This window comes from Pseudorasbora parva, chromosome 2, assembly GCF_024679245.1.
Source record: "Pseudorasbora parva isolate DD20220531a chromosome 2, ASM2467924v1, whole genome shotgun sequence".
In the NCBI taxonomy this organism is placed as follows: domain Eukaryota; kingdom Metazoa; phylum Chordata; class Actinopteri; order Cypriniformes; family Gobionidae; genus Pseudorasbora; species Pseudorasbora parva.
Window position 1 is genome coordinate 54,387,674 of NC_090173.1, and position 12,264 is coordinate 54,399,937.

At 39.9% G+C, this 12,264-nt stretch overlaps 1 protein-coding gene across 1 annotated transcript in view; it reads left to right on the forward strand.

Annotated features, from left to right (window-relative positions):
• Positions 1-649: 649 nt before the first annotated feature.
• Positions 650-12,264, forward strand: part of LOC137047094 (NACHT, LRR and PYD domains-containing protein 3-like) — a 42,381-nt gene continuing 30,766 nt past the window's right edge. The window contains exon 1 of the mRNA XM_067424659.1: positions 650-665. The gene's annotated coding sequence lies outside the window, so the exon portion shown is untranslated. The remainder of the gene's footprint in view (positions 666-12,264) is intronic.

Sequence of the window (12,264 nt, forward strand, 5' to 3'; positions counted from 1 at the left end):
CAAATAAATACATAAATAAACCATGCTCTGGTAAGTCATAACTATGTCATAAATAAAAATGACATACTAAGTCATAATTATGAGATGAAAAGTCAACATTATGACTTTAAAAGTCAGACAAAAGGATGAAATTGTGACTTAAAAAGTAACACTTATGAAGGGTCAAAATTATATTTACGATATAAAAATACAAATTATGACAAAGAAAGTCCTAATTATGAGATATAAAGTCAACATTAGCGCCATTATTTGATTGTCATAATTTTAACATTTTAATAATTTGACTTTTCACCTCATAATTATTAAATTCGTCATAAATAAGTTCGTCATAATTATGATTTACCAGAGCATGTTTTTTTTTTTCTTATATGGAAAAAATGTCTCTCATTCCTCCTCGATGTGCACACTCAAAGATGTGGAAATCAAAAATACTACACACAGGTTTGTTATATATTCGTATATAATAAAAGGTTTGCAAGTGAGATCGCAAAAATAATGTTATGGTTTGCATACCTGCAGTTTCAACCCGGAAGTGAGAAAAGGAATAATTTGAGGAGGAGCTGGTTACTTTAAGCGGGGCTCACCTGTCTCCGAAAGCGGTCCTATAATCAGACTAAGACGTCATTACGGGACATACAAAATCAACAATCGCTCCACATGTAACGGTAAGTTCATTAAACTTTTCATAGCTGTAATTCCGGTAGAGTATTTGCGTCTAAACAGACCGTATGACGAACTCAAACACAAACACACAAACTTGATAGTTACTTTCGTGATATACGGTGCCTCATTGCTGCCACAAACACATTTAAACGTTAACATGGCATAATATTTTCTCCTAATAATATGTGTTGTAGTGATGTGTAAAAAATATGCATGTATCCACATTAGAGAATTGATCTATAGCCTTTGTCACACTGAGTCTGAGTATGCACTGGGAAACACTTACCTTGCTGAGAGAAATAAACCCCAGGAAAATCGCACTGGTGTGTCAGTAAACATTTAGTTTTTACCTGTATTTAATAAACAAAACGCAACAAACATTATTAACATAGCTATGTTAGGCTGTTTCCACAACAAACCATTTAAATGTAACGAAATACATAACAATGAAAAATACAAATGTAAAACAAACATGAATTATGCCATAGCCTTCAAACAATATTTATTTTAAAGCTTAAACGAATTAGGCTGGCCTATTTAAAGCGGAACAGAAACCAGAGTTGCTTCTCTGTCAATTCCAAATATTTCTATATTTGCACTTTGGTGCTAAAATATGTATTGTGGTAACAATGCTTTGTATGACTCATATGCCAGTCTAAAACAACATTCATGAGTAAAAACGTGTTAGGAATAACACCACTGCACTGTAGAGCCACTAGAGTGGTAGTCAGGATTGTACAACAGACATTATATATTGAGCCAAATTAATTTGTCTAATTTGGTTGACTGCATTTGCATATTTATTTAGAACATTTAGTTAACCTGTCGGGTTGTAGTTAGCCTGGTCTTACTAGACTCTCGTACATTTCATTTGTACATAGAGTCTAGCCACTCTCCATTGACAAGCGTTTATTTCCGCGAAGGCGGGCACCCTGTTGAGGTTTAAAACTAATAACCAAGCCATAATAGCCATAACCAATCGCTAACGTTTGGTCGTGACGTATGTCATGCGACCTTCGCATGTTTCACTCATGGGAATCCGGCAACATAAATGTGTACTTGTGCAGGCCACCTCAGTAATAAAACTATAGGATAAAACCTAAAACGCGTGCATTCGGATTGTGATTTATTCACGCCACGGTGGAGAGGAGAGTTTTGTGATCGGGAAAGCGCTGCTCACGTGGTCCGTAACATGTATGTTGTAAATAAAATGTCATATGCTTGGTATGATAATAAATGCTGCTAAAAATAATGGGTAATTTGTTTTAGAGGTGATGACATTAGGGGTGTAAGAAAATATCGATACACGTGAATATCGCGATATTATGTTTGGCGAAACTGTATCGATTCTCAAAAACGCTGTATCGATATTTATATATTTATTTATTTACATCCAAGATTCGTGGCTTTGTGTTCGGTTTAAACCACAGACTGTATAACACCCAACCGCTAGATGGCAGTGTTATCTCAGAACTTATTACTGACGCGGAGCCGGAGAAGCGCAAGGTAAGGGCGTGCATCACTCGTGTTTACATTAGCAAACCCAGCTCTCAAGACGATAGCATTATTCCGCTCCTGCAGTATACAGAGCTGAAGTGTGGACTCATGTTGGCTTCAGCTAAAAAGAAGCCACTAAGGAATTCGACAAGAATCATTTTGTTTGCAAAATAGGCCAAGTTATAATCTAATACTCGGGAAATACAATGGCCCAGCGTACACCTTGCGTACACCCAAACCCACGGTGACTTTGAGATTGATCAATATGGACGTTGGCGTACGGCACGCTCAAATCCTACGCCAGCTCAGGAGGTGGTGTATGCACGTTTGAGTTAGTGTGAAAATGCGCAGAAAAACAATTCCTAACACCACAAAACGCACTGACAAAGATATGCTATATTATGACCCACTGTTAAAAACCACAACAACAACATTCAGTGTTTATTTTTGTGCAACATGAACGTCAATGTTTAATTTGTGTGACTTTACCAAAGCGTTTGATTTGTAGGCATATGTATTCCTCCAGTCGCGAGCCTGTGCGCTTCATCTGACGTTTCAGGCCCGCCTGGCCCGGCAGCTGCGCACGGACTGGAACTAAAATAATTCAGACTGACAAAATAAAAAAATGACCTTCTTCTTTTAAATAATAATAAAATCAATAAAAACGACATTCTTCTTCTGAATAACAAGCGTCATAAAGAATAATAATCATAATAATAAGAAGAAGAATCTTACAAATTGTCATGTAGTTATTAATGTGAATGAATGGTAGTACTCCACATCACATCATCATCACTATTGTACACCCCAATACATGTGCCGTGATACGAAATTAAATGCTAATTGTTTCAAAACGTGCTGTAAAATAATGCATTGTGATGGTAATTTATCATCCAAACAGCTTTAAACTGCTGGAGTGCGCTTCTCAACCTCCACACTATTAAGATACTCGTAATTTGGGTCCATATTTTGTTTTTGTAGGTGCCCCACTCTTTAAACTCCCAAATAAAACAATTTCGTTTTTTTTTCACTTCCCTGGTGATGGTCTCGATGGGCACGTCTCAGTCATCTCACTAGTTCAGTAGTCAGAGCACTGATCAGGAGGTCAGCCCATTGACTTATGTCCTAGTCAGTGCCCTGACTAGTGGACTAGTGAGATGATTGAGCGCGCCCGATCTCCACGTCGGAGAAGTTTCGCTTCTTTGCCGTCTTCTGTTTGTCCATGGCGTAAAATGAGGGCGTGGGAGAGGCGGAGACTTGAATATATAGGGGCGTGTTATTCTAATGACGATCGTTTTCAGCCGCCGCATTTATCAAGGGCAAGTATTGCGTACACCTGAATTGCAGAGGTACGCACAGCTTCATAAATCAGGCGGTGAGAGGAGTGTAAGCATAATCTTACGCCAACATATACACCAGTTTCTACGCAAGATTGATAAATGAGGGCCATTGAAACAGAGCTCGCTTAACATCCTGACGTCACCCGCGCTGCTGAGAAGCATTTTGATAGAATGTACTGCACGTTTTCCTCCAAAATAAACACACACCAAAACTGACAGCGGTGGCAGGAGAACGAAAGATAACAGCGATGTGGATATGGATGCACCAGCTCTGCAGTTCAGTAACGTTACTTGAAATAGCACTTTATACAATAGACTGCTTTATAGAAAACAGCTTTAGGGTCCGATCACACAGAACGCTTTTCAGGTTCGAAAACGCGAGGCGCACTGCACTCCCTTTTTTGGTCGGCGTTTTCTCATTCAAAAATGAGCAGTGCGCTTTAATGTTTCTAGGCAACCCCCGAATCACCTGTACTGTCAGTCAAATCAATGTAACGGTCAACACAACAGAAGGCCTGCCGCTTTATTCATTCGATTGGACAACAGAAAATAAGCACGCTGATGTTGCACGCTTTTCTGCTCAGAGTTGACTTTTTTTCAACTTCATGCGATCGGAGCGCTCCTTCAAAAACGCGAGGCGCAGCAAGCGGTTTAAACGCGAGGCACCCAGGGTGCATGAGCAGCGCGCATAACGCTCTCTGCCAAACGAAATCTATTCAAAAAAGGCACCTCTCGCTGCAAAAAACGTGTTCTGTGTGATCGGGGCTACTGTGTTAAATATAAAACAGTCTTTCAGTCATGGAATGGACTGCACTTTCTGTTGTTAAATCGCCACTGCTATACTGTGAACCTTTAAAACATTTACACAAAGAATCCTGCATTTCCCTCAACTTAGATTGCAGATTGCATATGATTAGTGATATAAATTATACCGTATTAATTAAATAAAATACTTTGTCTCGTGTTTTAGGCTTATGGTTGTGTTCTTTATTCTTTTAAATGATAAAAAACAAAAACACAAAAAAGAAATAACGCAATATATTGCCTCTCTTACAATATCGCAATATATCGTATCGTAACCCCTGTATCGTGATACGTATTGTATCGCCAGAGTCTTGGCAATACACAGCCCTAGATGACATGTATTGCTCTTGTAGGCTAAATACTTGCCAGCATTTTAAGGAAATACAAGTCTAGAAATGCATCCAAATAACAGCAAAGCGCAACCTTATTGTGCTCTGCAGTGGTCAAAAATGATTATTACAGTGAATTTTGAAGTGATATATTCTTGAACACTCAGGGATGTGGATTCGGACAGCTATTACATCACCACATGACCTTGGTGTTTGTCAAAAGCAGTCGATAACGCGGCCGGGAATTTTTAACCGGGTGGTGGGAAACGGACGGCAATAAAATGACTGACTAAAATGATGGCAATACCTTCCGACCCCACAAGAAACAGTTACCGTCTGAATAGGGCTTCAGCAACTCCATCACCACTAACGGAGCGATCTGGAAAATCAAGCTTTTCCCGAATTCCCCCTGTTGGGGAGAAGGGCCACAACATCATGGCCACCAACAAACCCCAGCAAAGACTGTTATTGCTCCCGCTTTAACTTCTGGAAATTCGGCAGCGGTGCCACAATGCAATGAATGGTTTAGTTTGCATCTTTCTCCGCCGCCATTACTGAACTACATCTCAAACTAGCACTCGACATCAACGTCATCGTTCTCAGCCACTCCCTCTGTTTGCTGATTGGACCGGTAAAAATTTGTTCGGAGAAAACCTAAGACTACACAGCAGTCCCAGACGTAGTATTGAAGGAAAATGAATATTGAGCAGAAGTACGTAGGAGGGCAGAGCCAGGCTAGCTTGTAGTCACTGCGAAGGGCGAAATGTTTAAATTTGCATGGTGATAAAAATTTTGGCTTGGAATTTTGTTTGTTAGAAATATGAACTGAATTTAGAAATGCTTTTCAGGTTAAAAACTTTGCGTTAAAAAAAACTAAATATATATTTTTTTAAATGCATGCAAAATACGTTCCCTAAATCAACAGCCTTGTTTGTTCTAACTCTTCTTCCTCTATTTTTATAGGGTTGGGGGTGGAGTGTGTTTTATAAACAAGCCCAGTTTGACTTTTGGATTTGTAGCTCGTCTAAAATGCTAAAAGATGGAGCGGCCCCAATGATAAAGTTTCAGGGTCGTGCGTTGGAAGCAGGTGGGGAGTAAAACTACTTGTTGGCTATTGGCGCATAAGTGCACATCAGTAAACATGATCACATATAGTTAATTTATCAATGGAGCATGCAATGTCATTATATATTTAGATATTTTTCAAATGCGTTACTATTCCATTTTTCTATGTAAACACGCACTAGTCTGACATGCAAAAGCATTTTGCTTGCATTTTTATTCGGAAAAACTCTGTACAGCATAGCTTTCTTTTATAAATATGATAAAAATATAGACTTTTCGGAGATATGAAGGATGCAATACTATAAGTTACTCAAGATTAAAAAATCCTGTGTGAGGGAGGATTTTTCAGCCGGGACTTTTTACTGCGCTGAGTCGAAGTACTCTCAGAAGTGCTATTCCGCCATACATTATAGTTCTCCTTTTTAATCCGCTTAGAAAAGCGCCACGTTTTATTTTATGTCATCATACTTGATGGTTCAACTATTCGTGTAACTGTATTTAAATAGGGGAAAGCGTGGAGGTGTTTGGTCGCTTCTAACTTGATCTCTGTTTGGTATCATAAGCCCCGTTTCCACCAAAATTACCCGGAACTATTTGTACCAGGAACTTTTTTACAGGAACTTTTCTCCCCCCCAGACCTGCAGCTGTCTGCGTTTCGACCGCGATAAAGTTCCGAGAAGATTAGGCAAATTAGTCCGGTGATGTAGGACTGCGCGCGACTGTTCCTCCAAATCAGTGAAGGACAGTAATCATTTGTGTGTGTACCGATTGAAAGATTTAGTGATCTGTTTACATGAGACGTTATCTAAACCGATCTGGTGTTTACATGTGATGACTTTCAATCGCAATCATTTTGTCACATGCAGTTTGTCTGCCGCACCAAAAATGTCAACGCTGTTTTCTCCAGCAGCTGGAGTGTGTTGACTGTAGCCATAGCAACTCTTAACGGCCACCAGGACTAATACAGTATTATTTATAGCTATTTGTTGTAAAGTGTAATAATCATCTCAGAAAAAAAAATGTTCTGTCAGGCGCAGTTAAAGTAAAAACTGCCTGGGGCAATATACGCTGTGTCATTACTCCAACATTATCTTCATAACTTATGAAATAAAAAGTTTACCCCTCAGAAAAATGTACTTTCCTCTCTTGTCAACATGAGCGCGGCGCGCGCAGTCACGTCATGTAAGGACACACACTTAAAAGTAATCGGTCAGGTCGTTTACATGGTGAAAAAAAATAACGAGTATGGAAGAGATTCAAGCTTTGCTGCTTTTGCTGGTTATGTATAGGTTTACTAAAGAGGTAATTAACAATGACAGAAAAGAGCACTAATATGCAGATTCAGCAGCATGCAGCTGCAGCATATTCAGAAAGCTTGTAAAGCTAGATTTAAAATGACAATGTATATTATTATCAGCTATTACGGACATTGAACGTGAGATGGCTGAGACGACCGCGCGCCACCAGACAGAGAGCAAAGACTGATATTTACTGAACGCAGAACGAACCTCGCAAAAGACTTTTAAAAATGCCGGTTGAACTGCGTGAGCTCAACCAATCAGCATGTTCAGCGCCCAAGTCCCGCCCTCGAAAGTTCCTGAACTTTGAAAAAGTACTACCTCGCGAGCAGGGCCGTTTGGAGGGGGAAATATTTACCCGGAACTTCAATTTTACCCTGGTTCCTGCGGTCTAAACACACGAAGTACCACCCAAAGTTCCTAGTTCCTGGGTAAAGTTCCTGTGGTGGAAACGGGGCTATAGTGAATGAACTGGGCTTAGTGGGCTAAGCTAAATGCTATCAGATCGTCACTGCCTGTCAGGGAGATTAAGAGCACACACTGAGACGAGAGAGGTGTGTGTCAACTCGTCTTAGTTAAGGGAATAACATAGTTTAATATGAAAAAGCGGTGAAGTATCCCTTTAATGGAGCTGTTTTGTTGAAAGTATTTCTTTAAAGTGAATTGTGTTTTGTATAAATTGTGCTTTCATTTTGATAAATGTTTCATCAACTAATTGCCTGTAGATTTAATACATAAGAAGCAAACGGGAATGGATTGACGTGCATAACAAACCCACTTGCCTGTTTTCGCTTTTGAGTAAGGCTGAAACTATAGCGTCTCTCTGGTTTTAATACATTTCTTGAATATATGTCTTAATTACAGTTAGAGGATGGCTCGATACCACAATTTTGGCTTCCGTACGGTACCACAATTTAATACCGAAGTACCGATATTACATCGATACCACATGGTCTGATATTAGCGCTGTATATTGCACGCGAATGAGTAAAATTATGCAAGTTTTGAGTTTATAAAGTGGGAAATTACCACAAATGTTTATTAGTAAATTAATCAGCAAAGCTTATCACATCAAATCAGTCATTTGAAAACTTTTTTTGTAAGAAATAATTCCAGCAAAAAATCTCTCAAAATTAGCAAATTGCTTCTGGTTTCAAAAGACATCGCACTACACTAAAGCAATCTGCATAATCCGATTCAACATTTCACGTTCGTCTCGGGATGGATAACGGAAATCATTTAACATGCAAGCGATGTTATAGCATTTCGTAATTACAGTTACAGGAGATATGAGCTCATAACAACGACACACACACAAGCCTGTAACTTAGAGCTTGCACATTACAAATTAAATTTCCTTAAACAGTCGAATACACAGAGTTATGTAAAAATGTCCGTCTTTAGTGAGCATTCACATAAACACAGTCGGTTGTGTCTAACGCGAATGTAAATAGTGCAATAGTATGCATGCAAATATTATGAGATCTAAATGTCATTGGTTGAAACGAAAGCTGGAGATTTTGTGATATTCAATCTTATGTTAGGCTATGTGCGTTGATCAGTGTAAAAAGAAAATAAATGTCTGATGGTTTGAATGATCCACTGACCTGTCGATCTCTTAAGAAGTCTTAAAGTCATAATGGTGACAGATGCTTGGCTAGGTTTGATGGTTCTTCATCAGTTTTATAAGCAAAGTAATTACAAATTTCACTTCTACTCCTCTCTTTATTAATTCGTTTTGGGCGTCTTGAGTGAGATTCAACTGCTTTATCCATTTTGTTCATCTATGTTGTCGTCACATTTGCCGGTTGTTTTGGTAGCGCGCTACCATCTAGTGGTGAACTTCGGAAAAGCAGCATATACCGGAATGTGCAAAATCATGATATCGTACCATTTTAAATAAATATATACAGGTATTTTTCCAGGACCAGTATACCGCGCATCCCTAATTACAGTACGCCTATAGATAGTGATGATATTTGTGGCTGCACTAGGTCTATCATTACTAGGTTAAAGTTATGCCACTGAGGCTAATCATGAGTGGTCCATGGCCCCAAAAAATCTACAATTTCATGCTATGGGCACTGCCACTGATACAGGCAGCGGAAGAGCCTATTTTACGCTGAGCTTGCTTCTGCTTTTCAAACATGGAAGTGTGACAAAGGCAAAAAGGCTATACAAATTCTCTAATGTGGATGAAAGCATATTTTGTACACCACTATACAACACATTATTAGGAGAAAACATGTCGTTTTAACAAGAAAAATATGTCGTTTTAACAACATCTTTTCAAGTTCTTCCCAAAAGCTCCTTTCCAGGAGGTCCTTCTAAAAAAATTAGCATATCATGAAGAGGTTCTCTAAACGAGCTATTAACCTAATCATCTGAATCAACTAATTAACTCTAAACACCTGCAAAAGATTCCTGAGGCTTTTAAAAACTCCCAGCCTGGTTCATTACTCAAAACCGCAATCATGGGTAAGACTGTCGACCTGACTGCTGTTCAGAAGGCCATCATTGACACCCTCAAGCGAGAGGGGAAGACACAGAAAGACATTTCTGAACTAATAGGCTGTTCCCAGAGTGCTGTATCAAGGCACCTCAGTGGGAAGTTTGTGGGAAGGAAAAAGTGTGGCAAAAAACGCTGAACAATGAGAAGAGGTGACCGGACCCTGAGGAAGATTGTGGAGAAGGACCGATTCCAGACCTTGGGGGACCTGCGGAAGCAGTGGACTGAGTCTGGAGTAGAAACATCCAGAGCCACCGTGCACAGGCGTGTGCAGGAAATGGGCTACAGGTGCCGCATTCCCCAGGTCAAGACACTTTGGGCTACAGAGAAGCAGCACTGGACTGTTGCTCAGTGGTCCAAAGTACTTTTTTCGGATGAAAGCAAATTTTGCATGTCATTCGGAAATCAAGGCGCCAGAATCTGGAGGAAGACTGGGGAGAAGGAAATGCCAAAATGCCTGAAGTCCAGTGTCAAGGACCCACAGTCAGTGATGGCCTGGGGTGCCATGTCAGCTGCTGGTGTTGATCCATTGTGTTTTATCAAGGGCAGGGTCAATGCAGCTCGCTATCAGGAGATTTTGGAGCACTTCATGCTTTCATCTGCTGAAAAGCTTTATGGAGATGAAGATTTGGTTTTTCAGCACGACCTGGCACCTGCTCACAGTGCCAAAACCACTGGTAAATGGTTTACTGACCATGGTATTACTGTGCTCAATTGGCCTGCCAACTCTCCTGACCTGAACCCCATACAGAATCTGTGGGATATTGGCCCTCATTTATCAAAAGTGCGTACACCAAATTTCCAGCGTACACCTTGCGTACACCCAAACCCACGGTGACTTTGAGATTTATCAATATGGACGTTGGCGTACGGTGCGCTCAAATCCTACGCCAGCTCAGGAGGTGGTGTGCGCACGTTTGAGTTAGTGGGAAAATGCGCAGAAAAACAATTCGTAACACCACAAAACACACTGACAAGATATGCTATATGACCCACTGTTAAAAACCACAACAACAACATTCAGTGTTTATTTTTGTGCAACATGAACGTCAATGTTTAATTTGTGTGACTTTACCAAAGCGTTTGATTAGGCATATGTATTCCTCCAGTCGCGAGCCTGTGCGCGCTTTATCTGACGCTATCGAAGCATCCTGGGCCTCCATAACACCTCAGCAGTGCCACAGGCTGATCGCCTCCATGCCACGCCGCACTGAAGCAGTCATTTCTGCAAAAGGATTCCCCACCAAGTATTGAGCGCATAACTGAACATAATTATTTGAAGGTTGACTTTTTTGTATTAAAAACACTTTTCTTTTATTGGTCGGATGAAATATGCTAATTTTTTGAGACAGTATTAAATCATCAGTATTATAACAATAAAAGACCTGAAATTTTTCAGTTGGTGTGCAATGAATCTAAAATATATGAAAGTTTAATTTTTATCATTACATTATGGAATATAATGAACTTTATCACAATAAGCACATTTTTTGAGAAGGACCTGTATGTTGTTTTAACAATATAAGATCTCGTTATTATGACATAATTAAGTGGAAAATATGTAACTTCATGATAACTGTAATGCTCATAAAATGGCCGAAACTGGTTAACCTTCCACTTAATTTTTTCGTTTAACAGGATAATTTTAGTTTAATGTTGAAATATATGGTCAACTTTAAATCATATTTAATAATCTATATATTGTAATGTGTGTAAAGGAAATGTTAGTCACAGGATAATCACAAAAACAAAAATAACATCATATTTGCATTTAAGTTCATATCTTATTTGCAAAATTGTCAAAATTCAGTTGTGTATTGTGTATGTCTTCTCTTTCAATATACAGGCCTTTAAATCAAGTTTCACATTAAGGAGGAAGAGAAGGAGCAAACTTTCTGTAAAATGAGTGTGTTGAGAGAGGAGGAGAACCGTACCTGTAAAATGAGTGTGTGTGAAGAGAGAGAGGAGGAGAACCGTACCTGTAAAATGAGTGTGTGTGTTGAGAGAGAGGAGGCAACTGTTCACACTCAGGGAGCAGCATCTTCAGGATCCAGCTGTGTGGATAATCCTCCTGTGTTCAGTGATGGACCATCTTCAGGATTCAGCTGTGTGTCCATGAAGAGTAACAACTCCATGTGTGAGCCCCTTAAATTCAGTGATGGACCATCTTCAGGATTCAGCTGTGTGTCCATGAAGAGTAACAACTCCATGTGTGAGCCCCTTAAATTCAGTGATGGACCATCTTCAGGATTTAGCTGTGTGTCCATGAAGAGTAACAACTCCATGTGTGAGCCCCTTAAATTCAGTGATGGACCATCTTCAGGATTTAGCTGTGTGTCCATGAAGAGTAACAACTCCATGTGTGAGCCCCTTAAATTCAGTGATGGACCATCTTCAGGATTCAGCTGTGTGTCCATGAAGAGTAACAACTCCATGTGTGAGCCCCTTAAATTCAGTGATGGACCATCTTCAGGATTTAGCTGTGTGTCCATGAAGAGTAACAACTCCATGTGTGAGCCCCTTAAATTCAGTGATGGACCATCTTCAGGATTCAGCTGTGTCTCCATGAAGAGTAACCACTCCATGTTTGAGCCTCCATATCTCAGGGATGGACCATCTTCAGGATTCAGCTGTGTCTCCATGAAGAGTAACCACTCCATGTTTGAGCCTCCATATCTCAGGGATGGACCATCTTCAGGATTCAGCTGTGTCTCCATGAAGAGTAACCACTCCATGTGTGAGCCCCCTTATCTCAGTGA